Source organism: Mobula birostris, chromosome 5, assembly GCF_030028105.1.
Source record: "Mobula birostris isolate sMobBir1 chromosome 5, sMobBir1.hap1, whole genome shotgun sequence".
Lineage (NCBI taxonomy): Eukaryota > Metazoa > Chordata > Chondrichthyes > Myliobatiformes > Myliobatidae > Mobula > Mobula birostris.
The window spans coordinates 85,060,770-85,078,233 of NC_092374.1; the positions used below are offsets into that span (position 1 = coordinate 85,060,770).

The window sequence follows — 17,464 nt, forward strand, 5'->3', positions numbered from 1 at the left end:
AGCAGGAAGCACAGAATCAAATATCGCTGTGATGATTGTACATTCTAGTATCAATTGTTTGGTGACAATAAGGTATAAAGTACAAGTGACAGGAAGGAGATCAGTAAGGAGGGATGAATGGACAAGGGAGTTGCATAGGGGGCGGTCTCTGTGGAAAGCAGAAAGTGGGGGTTTGTGGGTGTTGTGGAGAAAGATGTGCTTGGTGGTGGGATCCCGTTGGAGATGGCGGAAACTACAGAGAATTATGTGCCGGACGCGGAGGCTGGTGGGGTGGTAGGTGAGGACATGAGGAACCCTATCCCTAGTGAGGTGGGGGTGTGGGCAGACATGCACGAAATGGAAGAGATGCAGTTGAGTGCAATGTTGATGGTGAAGGGAAGCACCCTTCTTTCAAGAATGAGGACGTCTCCTTCGTTCTGGGATGAAAAGTCTCATCCTGAGAGCGGATGTGTCGGAGCTGGAGGAATTCAGGGAAGGGGATGGCAGAAGTGTAGTTATCCCCTTCTGAAGATTGGTTTATAGTGGAATATACCCTGTCTCCAGAATATGCCCTCGCAGTAGTTATGGCAGTAATTAAGGAGATGGGCCTTTCAACCTGCCACGTCCATGCAGATCATTAAATACCCGACTACACTCATACCATTAAACTGGACTTGGCCCAGAAATACAAGAGATACTGCAGATGTTGGAAGTCCAGAACAACGCATACAAAATACTGCAGGTCAGGCAGCATCTGTGGAGAGACTCAGGGGTTTTGGGCCAACACCCTTCACGAGGACTGGAAAAGAAGGGGCAAGAAGCCGAGCTTTGTCGAACCATGTCGAGTCCTATGACCTCTTATCTCTGCGTCTTCTCCCTTCATCTCCCACTAAAACAAAAAAAAAAACCCTCACCCCGGTGTCAGGCACACAACACGAAAACACACTCCCTTCACTGGGCAGCTCACGTTCCAAAGCACCCGTTATCCTTAACCATAACGCAAACGCTGCTTCTACAGAAAGACCACTACATTGGCAGTGAAACCTCTCCCAGGGTGTTACAGGGGTAGTACCCGCTCCTGAAGCTGGTGATGTGGGTCCTGAGGCTCCTGTACCTTCTTCCTGATGGTAGCAAGAAGAGGAGAGCATGTTATAGTGCTGGTCTAAATTAAAAGAGAAAATAAATAGATAGATAATTATCAAGAATATGAGTTGAAGAGTTTCCGAAAGTAAGTTCATTAGTTCAGTGATGGGGCGAATTAAGTTATCCTCTCTGGATCAAGAGAACAATGGTTGAGGGGTAAAAACTGTTCTTGAATCCAGTGGTTTGGGTCCTGAAGCTCCTGCACCTTCTTCCTGATGGCAGCAGCGAGAAGAGAGCGTGTTAAAGTGCTGGTCTAGATATCTCTTAAATGTTCCTGTCTCTACCAACTCCTCAGACAGTGAGTTCGAAATTCCGACCACCCTCTAGGTGAAAAGGTTTTTCGTCAAATCCCCTCTAAACTGCCGTACCCAGTTTTGGGCTTCTCTGCTCTGGGGAAAGGTTTCCTCCTACGTACCTTACCGACACACCTCATAGCTCTGTAAATCCCTCGTGTGTTGAGAGATTTGCTGGAGAGGATGTGGAGACAGCAGGGAGGGAATCAAAAATGGAAGTGATATGGCTTTAGAATCAGAAGCTGTCCATGGGTGACTTTATCAGGCCATCCAATTTACTTACACACACACACACACACACACACACACACACACACACACACACACACACACACACACACACACACACAGACACACACACAGACACACACACACATACACACACACACACACACACATACACACACACACATACACACAGACACACACACACTTTCACACACCCTCACACACACACACACATACACAGACACACACACAGACACAGACACACACATACACACTCACACACAGACACACACACATACACACAAACACAGACACAGACACACACATACACACAGACACACATACACACACACACATACACACAGACACACACACACTCTCACACACACTCACACACACACACACATACACAGACACACACACACACACATACACACACACACAGACACACACATACACACAGACACAGACACAGACACACACATACACACACACTCACACACACAGACACAGACACACACACACACTCACACACACACACACACACACACACACACACACACACACACACACATTCTTTTATCTGGTGGATGAACAATCATTGAAATAGGGGCATTTACACATAGAGGTCACTTTATTAGGTACCTCCTCTACCTAAAAGAGGGACCACTGACTGTATGTTCATGGTCTTCTGCTGCTGTAGCCTATCCACTTCAAAGTTTGACGTGTTGTGCGTTCAGAGATGCTCTTCCACACACCACTGTTGTAATGTGTGCTTATTTGAGCTACTGTCACCTTCCTGTCAGCTTGTACCAATCTGGCCATTCTCTACTGATCTATCTCATTAACAAGGTATTTTGCCCAGAGAACTGCCACTCACTGGATTTTATTTTATTGTTTTTTGTTCTTTGCTCCGTTCCCTGCAAACTCTAGAGACTGTAGTCCCAAAAAAATCCAAAGAGATCAGCATTTTCCGAGATACTCAAACAACCCCGTCTGGTACCAACAATCATTCCACAGTCAAAGTCACTTAGATCACATTCCTTCCCCCATTCTGATGTTTGGTTGGAACAACAACTGAACCTCTTGACCATGTCTGCATGCTTTTATGCGTTGAGTTGCTCACACATGATTGGCTGATACTTGCATTAACCAGTAGGTGTACCTAATAAAGTGGCCCCAGAGTGTATAACTTGGCCCATCATTAGGCTGATTTGAATGGGAATTCATTCAGAACAAACTTTCAAGAAGAGGGACATGAGGCCCGGTGCACTAAGGGTTAAACCGCTTGGAGTTTGGATGGGAGGGGTCAGTCAATAGGGTTGGTTATCAGTGACCATGAGTGGGGCGGGAGGAGGGGTAAGTGGCTTTATGTGCAGGCAGCTCTGTCACTGTGTGATAGTGGAATTCGGCTGAGAGGGTGGTGAGTATTCTTTTAATTTCGCTCTGCTGGTGTTGTGCGCAAATGATGGCGAATAGAGTTCAATGTGGTCAAGGGTGAGGCCATCACCGCAGAGAAGCACGGCTAGTAACAACTTGTGGGGCAGTGGGGAGATTTCAGAGTCCAGGCAGGTACAAGAAAGTGAAATCAAAATGTTTCCTCTGGAGTGTTGGAGGCTGAGGGGAGATCTGACAGAGGTTTATAAGATTATAAGAAGAGTAGGTAGAGTGGACAGAGAGTACCTGTTTCCCAGGGTCGGAATGTCTAATACCACAGGGCATGCAGTGAAGGTGAGAGGGGACAGGTTCAAAGGGAATGCGGGGGGAAAGTTTTTACACAAAGTGGTAGATGTCTGGAATGCGCTGCCTGGTATGGTGCTAGAGGCTAATACATTAGAGAATTTTAAGAGACGTTTGGATAGGCACATGGATGTGAGGAAGATGGAGGGATATGAACATTGTGTAGGTAGGAGGGATTAGTGTTTGGGTGTTTTTGATTTGTCATTTAGCTGGTTTGGCACAACATTGTGGCCTGTTCCTGTGCTGTACTCCATGTTCTATGTAATTGGCATAGATAGAGAGGACAGCCAGTGGCTTTCTCCCCACAGCAGAAATGACTAAATAGACGATGACATACTTTTACGGTAATTGGAGGGAAGTATGGGGGGGGGGGAAATGTCAGAGGTACATCTTTTTTACACAGAGAGGGTGAAGTGCATGGAATGCACTGCCGTGGTAGTGGTGGAGGGAAATACATTGGACGCATTTCTGAGATTCTTACATAGGAACATGGACAATAGAAAAATAGAGGGTTATGGGCTGGCAAGAAGGGAAGGTTTGGATTGATCGGTCCTGCCACTGCCTGTAAGGAACCTGTATGTTCTCCCCGTGACTTTGTGGATTTCCTCCGGGTGTCCTGGTTTCCTCCCACAGTCCACGGACCTGCTGGTTGGTGGATTAATTGGTCATTGTAAGTTGTCCTGTGGTTAGGCTAGGGTTAAGTTGGGAGATTGCTGGTGGCACGGCTCGAGGGGCCTGAGAGCCTATTCCACACTGTATCTCAATCTATCAATCAATCAATCAATAATTTAAAAAAACGACAAAAATAAAATAGATCGGCACAACATTGTGGGCCGAAGGGCCTGTACTATGCTGTACCGTTCTACGTTCTAATTGTAGGGTGGGGGTGTTGAGTAAATCTGTGGTTAAGCAGAGCCACAGACTCCAGTTCCACCCCATCTCAATCACTAGCACATGGTGCATCAGCAAGGCAAGAGAAAGTTTCTGATCAGAGTCAGCTTTACATGCATTGTGAAATTTGTTAACTTAGCAGCAGCAGTTCAATGCAATACACAATGTAGCAGAGAAGAAGAAAAACATATATATATAGAAATAAATTACATATATTGAATAGATTCTAAAAAACGTGCAAAAACAGAAATTCTGTAGATTTTTTAAAAAGTGAGGTAGTGTCCAAAGATTCAATGTCCATTTAGGAATTGGATGGCAGAGGGGAAGAAGCTGTTCCTGAATCGCTGAGTGTGTGTCTTCAGGCTTCTGTACCTCCTACCTGATGGTAACAGTGAGAAAAGGGCATGCCCTGGGTGCTGGAGGTTCTTAATAATGGACGCTGCCTTTCTGAGACACCGCTCCTTGAAGATGTCCTGGGTACTTTGTAGGGTAGTACCCAAGATGGAGCTGACTAAATTTACAACCTTCTGCAGCTTCTTTTGGTCCTGTGCAGTAGCCCCTCCATACCAGACAGTGATGCAGCCTGTCAGAATGCTCTCCACAGTACAACTATAGAAGTTTTTGAGTGTATTTGTTGACATGCCAAATCTCTTCAAACTCCTAATAAAGTAGAGCCGCTGTCTTGCCTTCTTTATAACTACATCGATATGTTGGGACCAGGTTAGATCCTCAGAGATCTTGACACCTAGGAACTTGAAGCTGCTCACACTCTCCACTTCTGATCCCTCTATGAGAATTGGTATGTGTTCCTTCATCTTAACCTTCGTGAAGTCCACAATCAGCTCCTTCGTCTTACTGACGTTGAGTGCCAGGTTGTTGCTGTGGCACCATTCTGCTAGTTGGCATAGCTCACTCCTGTACGCTCTCTCATCACCACCTGAGATTCTACCAAAAATGGTTGTATCATCAGCAAATTTATAGATGGTATTTGAGCTATGCCTAGCCACACAGTTATGTTTATATAGAGAGTAGTGGGGGAGTCTAAAATCAGAGGGCACAGCCTCAGAATAGAGGGTCGTCCATTTAAAACAAAGAAGAGGAATTTCTTTAGGCAGAAAGTGGTAAATCTGTGGAATTCATTGCCTTAGGGTGTCTGTGGAGACCAAGTCATTGGGTATATTTAAGGCAGAGGTTGATAGATTCTTGATTGGTCAGGGCATGAAGGGATACCAGGAGAAGGCAGGAGATTGGGGCTGAGAGGAAAATTAGATCAGCCTTGATGAAATGATGAAGCAGACATGATGGGCTGAATAGCCTTATTCAGGTCCTATATCTTCTGATCTTAAGTCAAATGTACACTGGAAAATCAAAATCAAACAATTAACCTTGGGGAGTAGCACTGAGGATCACAGAAACAAGGAGGCCGTTGGGAATTAAGATACAGTTTGAGTACATCATGAAATGGAGGAGCAGGATAGAGGGGCTGAGTGGCCTCCTCCTATACCTGTGTTCCTGCCTTTATGCTCTATTTCATTCTCATCCTTTTGTGAGGCTCCCAGCGGTCAGGGTTGACCATGGATGTTGTGTAAAAGATGTCTAGATACATGAGCCTGAGCAGTACGATATGGAGAGCAAGTTCCCCCTCTACACATTTCTGAGGAACCCAAAGGAATGGCAGTTTGGCACAGGAGTTGCCCATCAGCATTAAACTCGATGTAGGACTGCCTTAGGGACGCTAGCCCCAGATCTTTCCTCGAGGTTTACTCCCAGGCCTTCCCCATGAGTGGGTATAGCCGCAAGGCAGCAGGGGTCTGAGATCAGAGATTTCCTCCTCCTAGGTGAGCTGCCGGCCACGGCTGATGAGCCCCACCTGCCTCTATTCCACCACTGAACTTCTGCTAAGCTGTGCCTATAGCACAGGTCTCAGGGATTCTCCAAAAGGGCGTAGAATCCACACCAGTACCGGTAGTGCGTTGGCGCACGTGTGCGCATGTTCATATGCATAATAATGCCTCCTCCAGTGCAACAGGCAGTGGGGCGATAATTCTACTATGTTAAAAGCAAGACATTTTGGTATGTCTCATGTGGTGATCTACAGTGACACATGGTGCTGACAGATTTACAGCTCCAAGGACTTGGGTCTAATCATCACCTCATGCCCTGTGCAGCTAGAACATCCTGCCTGTGGCCATGTGAAACTGCTTCCACCCCACACACTCCAGATGCTTTGATTTCACTGGACAGCAATTTTTTTTTGAAAGTGCTGCTTCCTGAGAAACTTTTTTTTATGATAGACCACTTGAAGCTGAACACAAATATAATTTCAGACTAACTATATCACGTAGGAATTTGGAGAGACAAGACATTAACTTTTATTAAATATAATCCGTTTAATTGCACAATGGTGCTGACGCTTTGCAATAGTTCTACTGAGCTAAAAGTGTTCTGTTGATCATTTTCATTTGTAATCGGTATCTGTGGCTTCTCATTGAAATGTCCAGCAATAATCAGCCAGCATTGAAGGATTCCAGTTACCCTGACACCGTTTCCCCAGGACTACAATGTCCTGGTGAAGCCTTTCACCATCCTCGTCACTGACAACACCAAGATTTTCAGGGAAGAAGTCTAAATGGGAATGCAGAAAATAAATCTTTAGTGGCATGTTGTACTTCATGGTTTTGTGTGTTTGAAGCATGTTGCCAACCAGCTGCACGTAGTTTGGTGCTCTGTAGTTGCCAAGAAAATTTTCAACAACATCCTTAAATGCCTTCCATTCTCTGGTCCCACTAGAAGTTCTTCGAATTGCCTGTCGTTGATGACCTGTTTGATTTGTGGATCACCAAAAATACCTTCCTTAATCTTGATATCAGTTATTCTGACTTGAATTATGAACTAAAATAACAAATACAGATGATTTTTTAAATGATGCAGGATATGGAAGTTTCATGATGATTTTCATAACCAGCAACCCAAAATCCATAAGGTAGACCCGAAAGTATTCAGGGAGCAAAATCTTTGTTGTCCAGTGTTACCTCCCACATCCCAAAGTCACATGGTTTAGTGGATTCGTAGTCCATTGTAAATCACCCTAGCGCTTGGGTGATGGGTTTAATCTGGAGGGGCATCTGATGTGATTGGTATAAACAGGTTCTTGATGGTTGGCAGTGGTTTGATAGGCTCTGGGACTTGTTTCAAAGCTGTTGACTCTGCAGCAAAGGGATGCTGGTTGCCTCTCAGGGTTACCAGTTAATCTGTTCTGTGCCTGACAATATTTAATTTATGCACTTTACTATGTTTATTTATGCATAATTCCTTTGTAGATTTTATTCTTACTTTCTGTGTTGCTGTGTGTTCTGTATACTACAGTGCTTTACACTCTGATCTGGAGAAACGTTGTCTCGTTTGACGGTATATGTATATAGTTAAACGACACATAACTTGACTTGACTTGGTGTCCTGTGCACATTCCAATCTCCACGTGACCAAAGTGAGGCAGACCTCATCATCGGGGCAGCACGCGAGCACAGTGGTTTACAGTGGCAACGATCGGCAATCAGGGTTCAGTTTCCACTGCCACCTGGAAAGAAATTGTGTGTTCTCCTGGTGACATACGATCCTCCCAGGTGCTCTGGTTTCCTCCCACCTTCCATAGAGCATAGAACATAGAAGTGTACAGAACAGGAGCAGGCTATTCGGCCCACAGTGTTGTGCTGTACCAGCTAAAAAACAAATCAAAAGCACCCAAACACTAATCACTCCTCCCTACACCTGTCCAAAACCCTCCCTCTTCCTCACGTCCATGTGCCTATCCAAATAGCTCTTAAAAGCCCCTAGTGTATTTGCCTCTTCTGTATAATGTATAAACCTCTTCTGCACCCTCTCCAAAGCCTCAACATCCTTCCTACAGTGGGGTGACCAGAACTATATACAATACTCCAGATGTGGCCCAACTAGAGTTTTATAAAGTTGCAACATAACTTCCTGACTTTTGAACTCAATGCCTCAACTAATAAATTCCAGAAGCCTTCTTAACCACCTCATGGACCTGTGTAGCCACAGCTGTACAGGTTAGTGAGTTGTGTGGACATACAGTATTATGTTGGTGCCAGAAGGGTAGTGACACTTGCCTTGCACAATCCTCGCTGAGCTGAGCTCTCAACATTTCACTACATGTTTGGATTGTTCCGGTGATCATGTGAACCTTAAAACTGAATCACTGAAGGTGGAAGTGAGGTGTGCAGGAGAAATTCGAGGGCCTGAGTGGTTGCAGCCATCAGGAAGGAAGATGCAGTGAGGTAGAAAGCAGTTCTACAACCTCAGAACACCAGAGATCTGGGACTGATCCCAGCCTCCAGCACTGTGTGTGTGTGTGTGTGTGTGTGTGTGTGTCAGAGTATAAGCTGAAAGGTGCAAAAGAGGAATTAGTGGGGGGGAGGCATCCATCTGATTAGGGTGGTGGGGTGGAGACACGTCTCTACCAAAGGGTAAGACACCCGTTCCCTCCACTAGCCTGAATTATAGTAGCAAAGGTTGTAATGGGCACTATAGACAGGCAGGTTCCTTCCCTTTGTTTGTAATGAAAGAGCTGTGAATGGACATTTGTAGGCCAGGCAGAGTTTTGCAACCTCCTCTGCAAATAACAGAATAAACAGAACGTGGCAGCTGGCTGGCGACTGGAGTGCCAGCACAGACTGCCAGGCTCCCTTCCTCCTCCCGGCGACTGTCAGTCCCGCAGCCAAGGGCATTGCTCTTGCCTCTCTTCTGAATCCTGCCGCCTTTATGTCGGCATCACTTCAGACCACATCCGGAGCTCCGCATGTGGGGGGGAGTCCGTATGGCGGGTAGGATATAAACAACTGAAGATCAAACTGAGGCAGTCGAGGGCAAGACATGGAAGGATAGGTTGTACCCCGCGCCCCCCCAATGAAAGGCTGAAGACCAGACTGAGGCAGCCAAGGACAATACAGGCAAGGACAGGTTGTAGCCCCCCAACATGAAAAACTGAATAACCTGGCTGGTTATTGATAATGTTCCAGCAGAGTGTCACTATCTCAGAGGATCTGTCCTGAACCCATCATATAAACGTAATTGCAAAGAAAACACGACAGCACCTCTACTTCCTCAGGAGTCTGTGGAGATTTGGCGTGACATCTAGAACTTTGACCAACTTCTAGAGATGTGCAGTGGAGAGTGTATTGACTGTCTGCATCACAGCCTGGTATGGGAACACCAACGCCTTTGAACAGAAAATCCTGCAAAAGGGAGTGGATTCAGCCCAGTACATCACAGGTAAAGCCATCTCAACCATTGAGCACATTTAATGAAATGCTGGCATAGAAAAACAACATCTATCAAAGATTGCCACCACCCAGGCATGCTCTTTTCTTGCTGCTGCCATCAGGTAGAAGGTCCAAGAGCCTCAGAACTTGCATCACCAGGTTCAAGAACAGTTACTACCCCTCAACCATCAGGCTTTGAACAAAGGAGATAACTACACTCACTTGCCCATCCATTGAGATGTTCCCACAATCAATGATCTCACTTTAAGGACTCTTTATCTCATTATCTCATATTTTCATTATTTATTGCTATTTATTTATATCTGCATTTGCACAGTTTGTTGTCTTCTGCACTCCGGTTGATCTTCCATTCATCCTGTTACAGTTACTATTCTATAGATTTGCTGAGTATGCCCACAGGAAAATGAATCTCAGGGTTGTATGTGGTGATGTATATGTAGTCTGATAATAGATTTTATTTTGAACTTTCAACTTTGAAGTTTGCTGGGTAATTGGAACCAAGCTAAGCCAAAATTTTACTTAATCATATTTAAGTTTTTTGTTGATGAAGACATAGAAAAACTAAACGGAAAGACAATATTTAGTTCTGTCTAAAAGATGGTAAGTGAGAGAGATGTCAAGGGTTAATAGTTTGCTTGTCAATATTGATTTATCTCAGTCAGCTTGGATACCAGAGCCAACGTCCTAAAAGGTGAAGGTTAACCTTGCCCAGTTATTTGCAGGTCTGCTGGTCCTTGTGATCTCTTGCGGAGCAAACAACATGTCATAGCAAGAGCAACTCTTTCCAAAGAGCCACTGGTGTCAAAACCAGCGCTGTGTTGCAAGAGTTGCAAAGATTCCCACTAGGTCAATAACAACTGGAGCCCTTCACATCCAGGAACCAGGTCTCTGTGCGTAACTGTTATTGTCTGGTGTGTAACTTTTTCTGTCCCATGCGCTAACACGCACCAAGTCACTCAGCCCAGCACTGACCCACACACACACACTCACACTCACACTCACACTCATGCACACAGGCAGCACTAATTTCTGCACAGTGTCTCAAGTTTAATATCAGCCCTTGGCTTGTCCTAAATTCAGAATCAGGTTTAATATCACCGGCATATGTCATGAAGTTTGTTATGCGGCAATACAAAATAATAAAAATGGTAAATGACAGTAAATATATATATTTAAAAAGTTAAATTAAATGAGTAGTGCAAAAACAGAGATAAAAGAAGTATTGCGGTAGTGATCAGGGATTCAATGCCCATTCAGAAATCAGATGGCAAAAGGGAAGAAGTTGTTCCTAAATCGTTGAGTGTGTGTCTTCAGGCTCCTGTACCTCCTCCCTGATGGTAGCAATGTGAGTTCTGTGGGCAAAAATGCCTGTGATAGAGAGAGGTCAGAGAAGAACGGTCAAACTGGTTCAAGCTGACAGGAAGGCGACAGTAACTTAAATAGCCACATGTTACAACAGTGGTGTGCCAAAGAGCACTTTTGAACATCCAACATTTCGAACCTTGAAGTGGAAGGGCTACAGCAGAGAAGACCACAAACTACACTCAGTGTTGACTTTATTAGGTACAGGACTGCCCACAGAACTGATGCTCACTATATTTTTTTTTTTGTTTTTCACACCATTTTCTGTCAACTCTAGGGACTGTTGTGTGTGAAAATCCCAGCAGATCAGCAGTTTCAGAGACACTCAAACAACCCCACCTGGCACCAACTATCATTCCATGGTCAAAGTCACTTAGATCACATTTCGTCCCCATTCTGATGTTTGGTCTGAACAACAACTGAACCTCTGGACCATGTCTGCATGTTTTTAGGCATTGAGTTGCTGCCACATGATTGGTTGATTAGATATTTGCATTAATGAGCAGGTGTGCAAGGTGTGCCTGGTAAAGTGGCTACTGGGTGTATATATAAACAAGTTAGAGGTTAAAGTACAGATATGGAATAAAATGTGCATAATTACATAAATACCAGCATGTGTTTACAATGTGAATAACTTTATAAAAAGTGGTTTAAACTGCATACAGGTACAATAACAACATTCAGCACAGTAAGTCAAGTCATTTATTGTCATTTAAAACATATACATGTATACCATCAAACAAGACAATGCTTCTCCAAACTGGGGGTAAAGCCCAGTAGTACCCATAACACACATATAACGCACAATACCTTAGGAAAGTAAGGATAAAATCTACAGATGAATTACGCATAAATAAACAAAGTAAGGTGCATAAATTAAATATTGTAGGGTACAGAAAAGATTAACCAGTGACACTTTGAATGTGATGTGGCAGGGAGTTCAGAAGCCTAATGCCCTGAGGGAAGAACCTGTTTCTCATCCTGACCGTTCTTGTTTTTATACATCGGAGTCTCCTGCCGGATGGTAGAAAGACAAAGAGGATGCTGGATGGACGGGTGGGATCTTTGATAACACTAAGGGTCCCGTGTACACAGCACTCCTGATAAAAGTCCCCAATGGATGGCAGGGAGACCCCATGATCTGCTCGGCCATTCTCACAGTCCTTTCTAGGGGCTTCCGGTCTGATGCATTTCAATAGCTATGCCAATAGGAATAGTTTAGAGCAGGGGTTCCTAATCCTCTTTTTTTTTGTCATGGAGCCTTGCCACTCACCGAGGGATACCTGGTTCCCTGGTTGGGAAGGATCTGGATCAAACACAGGCAAGTGGGACTATGTGGCATGTGGCGTACTAATGCATGGGCTTTGCTGTGGCAAGTCAGCTCTCTGTCAGTACCCTTTGTGCCCCAAAGGCCCAGCAGAAAGATCAGTGAGGCAGCTGTAGTTCCTGGAAAGCCACGCACACCACCCACCTCCGGGAAAGTTATCACCTAGCACACTCTGTACCTCTGCGGTATCATGCACTGACCGCCCTCCTACACACGATATCCACAGACATGCTGCTGGGAGATAGGGAAAGGGTCGGAACCTTCTCAGGAGAGATGGCCTCACCCACCCCCGGCTAAGTTACAACCAGGGATTCCCACTGCGCCACACGAACACAGTGAACGGGGCCAGGCGAGCTTTCTACATGGTCCAAGGATCAGCTCATTTGTTTTTAAAATTCCTAAAAGTTTTTAACTTTCTCATATTTACGATGAGACAATTCAATCAATCCAGCTGAACTTCAAAGTAAATTTATTATTAAAGTACATATATGTCACCACCTTACCCCACAACCATCAGGCTCTTGAATAAAAGAGGAGAACTACACTCACTTGCCCATCCATTCAGATGTTGATAATAAAATTAACTTTGAACTTTGATATACAATCCTAATATTCATTTTGTTGCGTGCATACTCAGTAAACGCAAGAAAATGAATAGGAGCATTGAAAGACTGCACCCAACAGGACGGACAACCAGTGTGCAAAAGACAACCAACTGCACAAATACAAAAGAAATAAAAATAATAAATGAATAAGCAATAAATAATGTGAACAGGTGATGAAGAGTCCTTGAAAGTGAGTCTGTAGGTTGTGAGAATAGTTTAGTGATGGGAGTGAGATTGGGTGAAGTTATCCCCACTGGTTCAAACTTATATTGGGAATAATGGTCCCTTGAACCTGGTGGTGTGAGTCCTGTGGCTCCTGTACCTTCTTCCTGATTGCAGCAGTGAGAAGGGAACGTGCCCTAGGTGGTGGGGAATCGCTGATGATCTCTGCTGCTTTCCTGCGACAGCACTCCGTGTAGATGTGCTCAGGGGTAGGGAGGTCTTTATCCATGATGGGCTGGGCCTTATCCACTACTTTTTGTAGGATTTTCCATTCCAGGCCATGATGCAACCAGTCAACGTACTTTCCACCACAAATCTATAGAAGTTTGTCAAAGTTTTAGGTGTCATCCCAAATTTTCACAAACTCCTCAGGAAGTAGAGGCGCTGCCGTGATTTTTGCATAGCTGCACTTTCGTAAGTGCAGGCAGACAATACGGTGCAAGAGGGCAGGTCAAGGTAGATTGTGAGGTTCAGAGGACATCTTATTGTGCTTCAGACCAGCGGGGTAGAACTGTCCTTGAGCCTGGTGATATGTGCTTTCAGGCTTTTGTATCTTCTGTCTGATGGGAGAGGGGGGAAAGAAAGAATATCTGGAGGGGAGGGGTCCTTGATTATACTTGCTGTTCTCCAGAGGGACTGGGAAGCAGAGAGAGAGCGCGTGGAGAGGAGGATGGTGTCCACTGTCTTGAGCTGAGCTGTGTCCATGACACTCCACAGTTTCTTCCTCCAGGTGTCTATGCCAAGTCATTCCCCACTAATAGAAAGGCCTAGGTAAAGTAGGAACGGGGATTATGTTTCCTATAGTGGAGGAGTCTTGGACCATAGCCTCAGAATACAAGGACATTCCTCTAGAACAGAGATGAAGAGGAAATTGTTTAGCCAAAGGCTGGTGAATCTGTGGAATTTGTTGCCACAACACAGATAAGGACACTGAGACATTGGGTATATTTAAAGCAGAGGTTGCTAGATTCTTGATTAGTCAGGGCATCAAAAGTTACAGGGAGAAGGCAGGAGAAAAGGGTTTGAGAGGGATAATAAAATCAGCCAAGATGGAATGACAGAGCAGACTCGATGGGCTGGAATGCCTAATTCTGCTCCTATGCCTTATGGTCTAATATTCCCTGAAACCTGAGGTCTCCGTCAGTCAGAGTCACCCATGTCTGCTGCGTCCCAGTTGTCTCAATGCACAGGCCAGCTCAGTACAATTTGGAGAGCAAGCTACTGCCCACATAACTGATGACGCCATCAAAGTCTCGGCAGAAACCAGTACAGTTTGGCAACAGCGACATAGCAAGAGTTGCCAGTCAGCAATGAACTCAGCGTAGGACTGTCTTCAGGACTCCAGCTCCATACTTTTCCCCTCGGGATTTACTCCCATAATGAGTATAGCTACAAGACTGCAGAGATTTGAGATCAGAGTTTTCCTTCTCCCAGATGAGATGCCAGCCACGGCTGACAAGCCCCACTTGCCCAGGGCAATAATTTTAAAGTGCCAGTCACCTGCCTTTGCCCTTTCTCCTGTCAGTAGAAATGGTTGGGAGCGTTTAATAGGTAGTGGAAGCTTGTCCCCACAACCACCCCCGGCTATTACAACCTCAACGAACCCCATGTGTCTTCAACACATTGTTCTGCTGAGCAAGTTCACCGACACTAAACTATCCAAAGGCTGGATACTGCAGAATGAGAGCCCCCTAAAGTCACAGAGCACAGAAACAGGCCGGTCCGTTCAACCGTCAGCTGCCCCTTCCATTCTCCCCACATTCCCATCGAATTCCCTCAGATTCCACCCCTCACTCACATACCGGGGGTGGGGGGGAGGGTAGAGTGGGCAGGGAACTTGCCGAGCTCGCGTGATGTTGGGATGTTGGAGGGAGGCAGAGCCCTGCACGTTCCACACACCCACTCTCCGTGTCAGAACCCTGCCGCTGGCATCCCCCCTCTAAACTTTCTTCCAATCACCTTAAACATCCGTCACTTCATGTTTACACAATCAGTCTATGTATGTAAGCTAACCTAAAGTTCAAAGTAAATTTTATTATCAAAGTACACATATGTCACCACGTACAACCCTGAGATTCATTTTCCTGTGGGCATACTCAGCAAATCTATAGAATAGTAACTATAACAGGATCAATGAAAGATCAACCAGAGTGCAGAAGTCAACAAACTGTGCAAATGCAAATATAAATAAATAGCAATAAATAATGAGAACATGAGGTAATGAGATAAAGAGTCCTTAAAGTGAGATCAGTGGTTGTGGGAACATCTGAGTGGATGAGTGTAGTTATCTCCTTTTATTCAAGAGCCTGATGGTTGAGGGGTAATAACTTTTCCTGAACCTGGTCGTTTGAGTCCTGAGGCTCTTGTATCTTCTATCTGATGGCAGCAGCAAGAAAAGAGCATGGCCTGGGTGGTGGGGATCTCTGATGATGAATGCTGCTTTCCTACGACAGCATTTGGTATAGATGTGGGTCAGACATTGGGAGGGCTTTACCTGTGATGGACTGGGTTCTTTATGGTTATTGTGGTTTTATGCTGCAGTAGATCCGGAATAGCAATCATTTTGTTCTCCTTTTCACTCTGTACGAACAAATGACAACAAATAATCTTGAATCTTGAAGATTATGCCTTCTGGTATTAACCATTTCCAGTCTGGGAGAAAGGTGCTGGCTGTCCATTCTATCTGTGCCTCTTATCATCTTGTACATCTCTGTCAAGTGGTCTCTCATCCTCTTTCGCCCCAAAGAGGAAAACTCTAGCTTGTTCAACCTTTCCTCAGAAGGCATGCTGTCTAATCCAGGCAGAATCCTGGTAAATCTCCTCCACCCTCTCTAACGCTTCCACATCCTTCCTAAAATGAGGCTACCAAAGCTGAACAAAATACTCCGTGTGGACTGACCAGGTTTTCCCCACAATCTCATCAAACTCCCAAGATTCTACCCAACATCCACACACCAGTGGCAGATTAACTCTCTGATTCCACACATCGTTGCAACAGAACCTAGGAGAGTACAGCACAAAAGCAGACTTTTCAGCCCACAATGTTGTGCTGAATCAGCTAAAGTTAAATCAACCCCCCTCCCCCCAAACTAACCCCTCCTACCTACACTGTGTCGATATCTTCCACCTTCACGCGCCTGTTCAAACGTCTCTTAAAAACCTCTAAAGTATTTGCCTCTAGCACCATACCAGGCATCCACCACTGAGTAAAATACTTACCCCACATCCCCCTTGAACCTACCCCCTCTGGTATTAGACATTTCAACCCCGGGGAAAAGATGCTCCCTGACAACTCTATCGATGTCTCTCATAATCTCTTACACCTCAGTCAGATCTCCCCTCAGCCTCTGGCACTCCAGAGGAAACAACCCAAGTTTGTCCAGCTTCACATGATAGCACGTGCCTTCTAAACCAGGCAGCATCCTGATAAACCTCTCCTGCACCCTCTCCAAAGCCTCAACATCCTTCCTGTAGTGGGGCAATCAGAACTGTATGAAATACTCCAGATGTGGCCTAAACAGAGTGTTATGAAATTGTAACATAATCAACTAACAAAAGCAAGCATTCCATAAGCCTTCTTAACCACCCTATCGACCTGTGTAGCCACTTTCAATGAGCTATGAACTTGGATCAATAAACTGCACCCTGCATATTCATGAGTCTGTCTAACAGCCATTAAAATGCCGCCATCATATCTGCTTCCACCATTACCCTGGCAGCCACTTCTTTACTCTTTCTGTACAGAAACCTGTCTCTCACATCACCTTTGACCTTTTCCCCTCTCAACTTAAATACACAAGACCATAAGATATAGGAGCAAAATTAGGCCATCGAGTCTGCTCCACTATTTCATCATGGTTGATCCATTCCCTGCTCAGCTCCAAACTCCTGCCTTCTCCCCGTATCCCTTCGCACCCCGAGTAATCAAGAATCTATCCTCTGCCTTAACTACACACAATGCCCCCACAGCCGCCCGAGGCAACGAACTCCAGAGATTCCCCACCCTCTGGCTAAAGAAATTCCTCCTCATCTCCATTCTAAATGGACGTCCCTCTATTCTGAGGCTGTGACCTCTGGTCTTCGACTCCTCCACTATAAGAAACACCCTCTCCACACTTACTGATGTTTTGCATATGCAACGGAGGGTTTCAAAATTCAAAATAAATTTATTACTAGGGTACATTCAGTGTATGTCACCGTATGCAACCCTGAGATACATTTTCTTGTAGGCATTCACAGTAGAACAAAGAAGCAAAATAGAGTCAATGAAAAATATACACAAAGACTGACAACAATGTGCAAAAGACGACAAACTCTGCAAATACAAATAAAATCAAATAATAATCATAATAAACAAATAAGTAAATAAATAAT

The 17,464-nt window shown here is 44.9% G+C and overlaps 1 protein-coding gene across 2 annotated transcripts in view; it reads left to right on the forward strand.

Annotated features, from left to right (window-relative positions):
• Positions 1-3,007: 3,007 nt before the first annotated feature.
• tfr2 (transferrin receptor 2) overlaps positions 3,008-17,464 on the forward strand; it is an 84,529-nt gene continuing 70,072 nt past the window's right edge. Inside the window, exon 1 of one of the 2 annotated variants that reach the window (XM_072258296.1) lies at positions 3,008-3,066. The gene's annotated coding sequence lies outside the window, so the exon portion shown is untranslated. Of the gene's footprint in view, positions 3,067-9,352; positions 9,564-17,464 lie in introns of those variants that run through there. The other variant, XM_072258297.1, reaches the window with a different exon arrangement.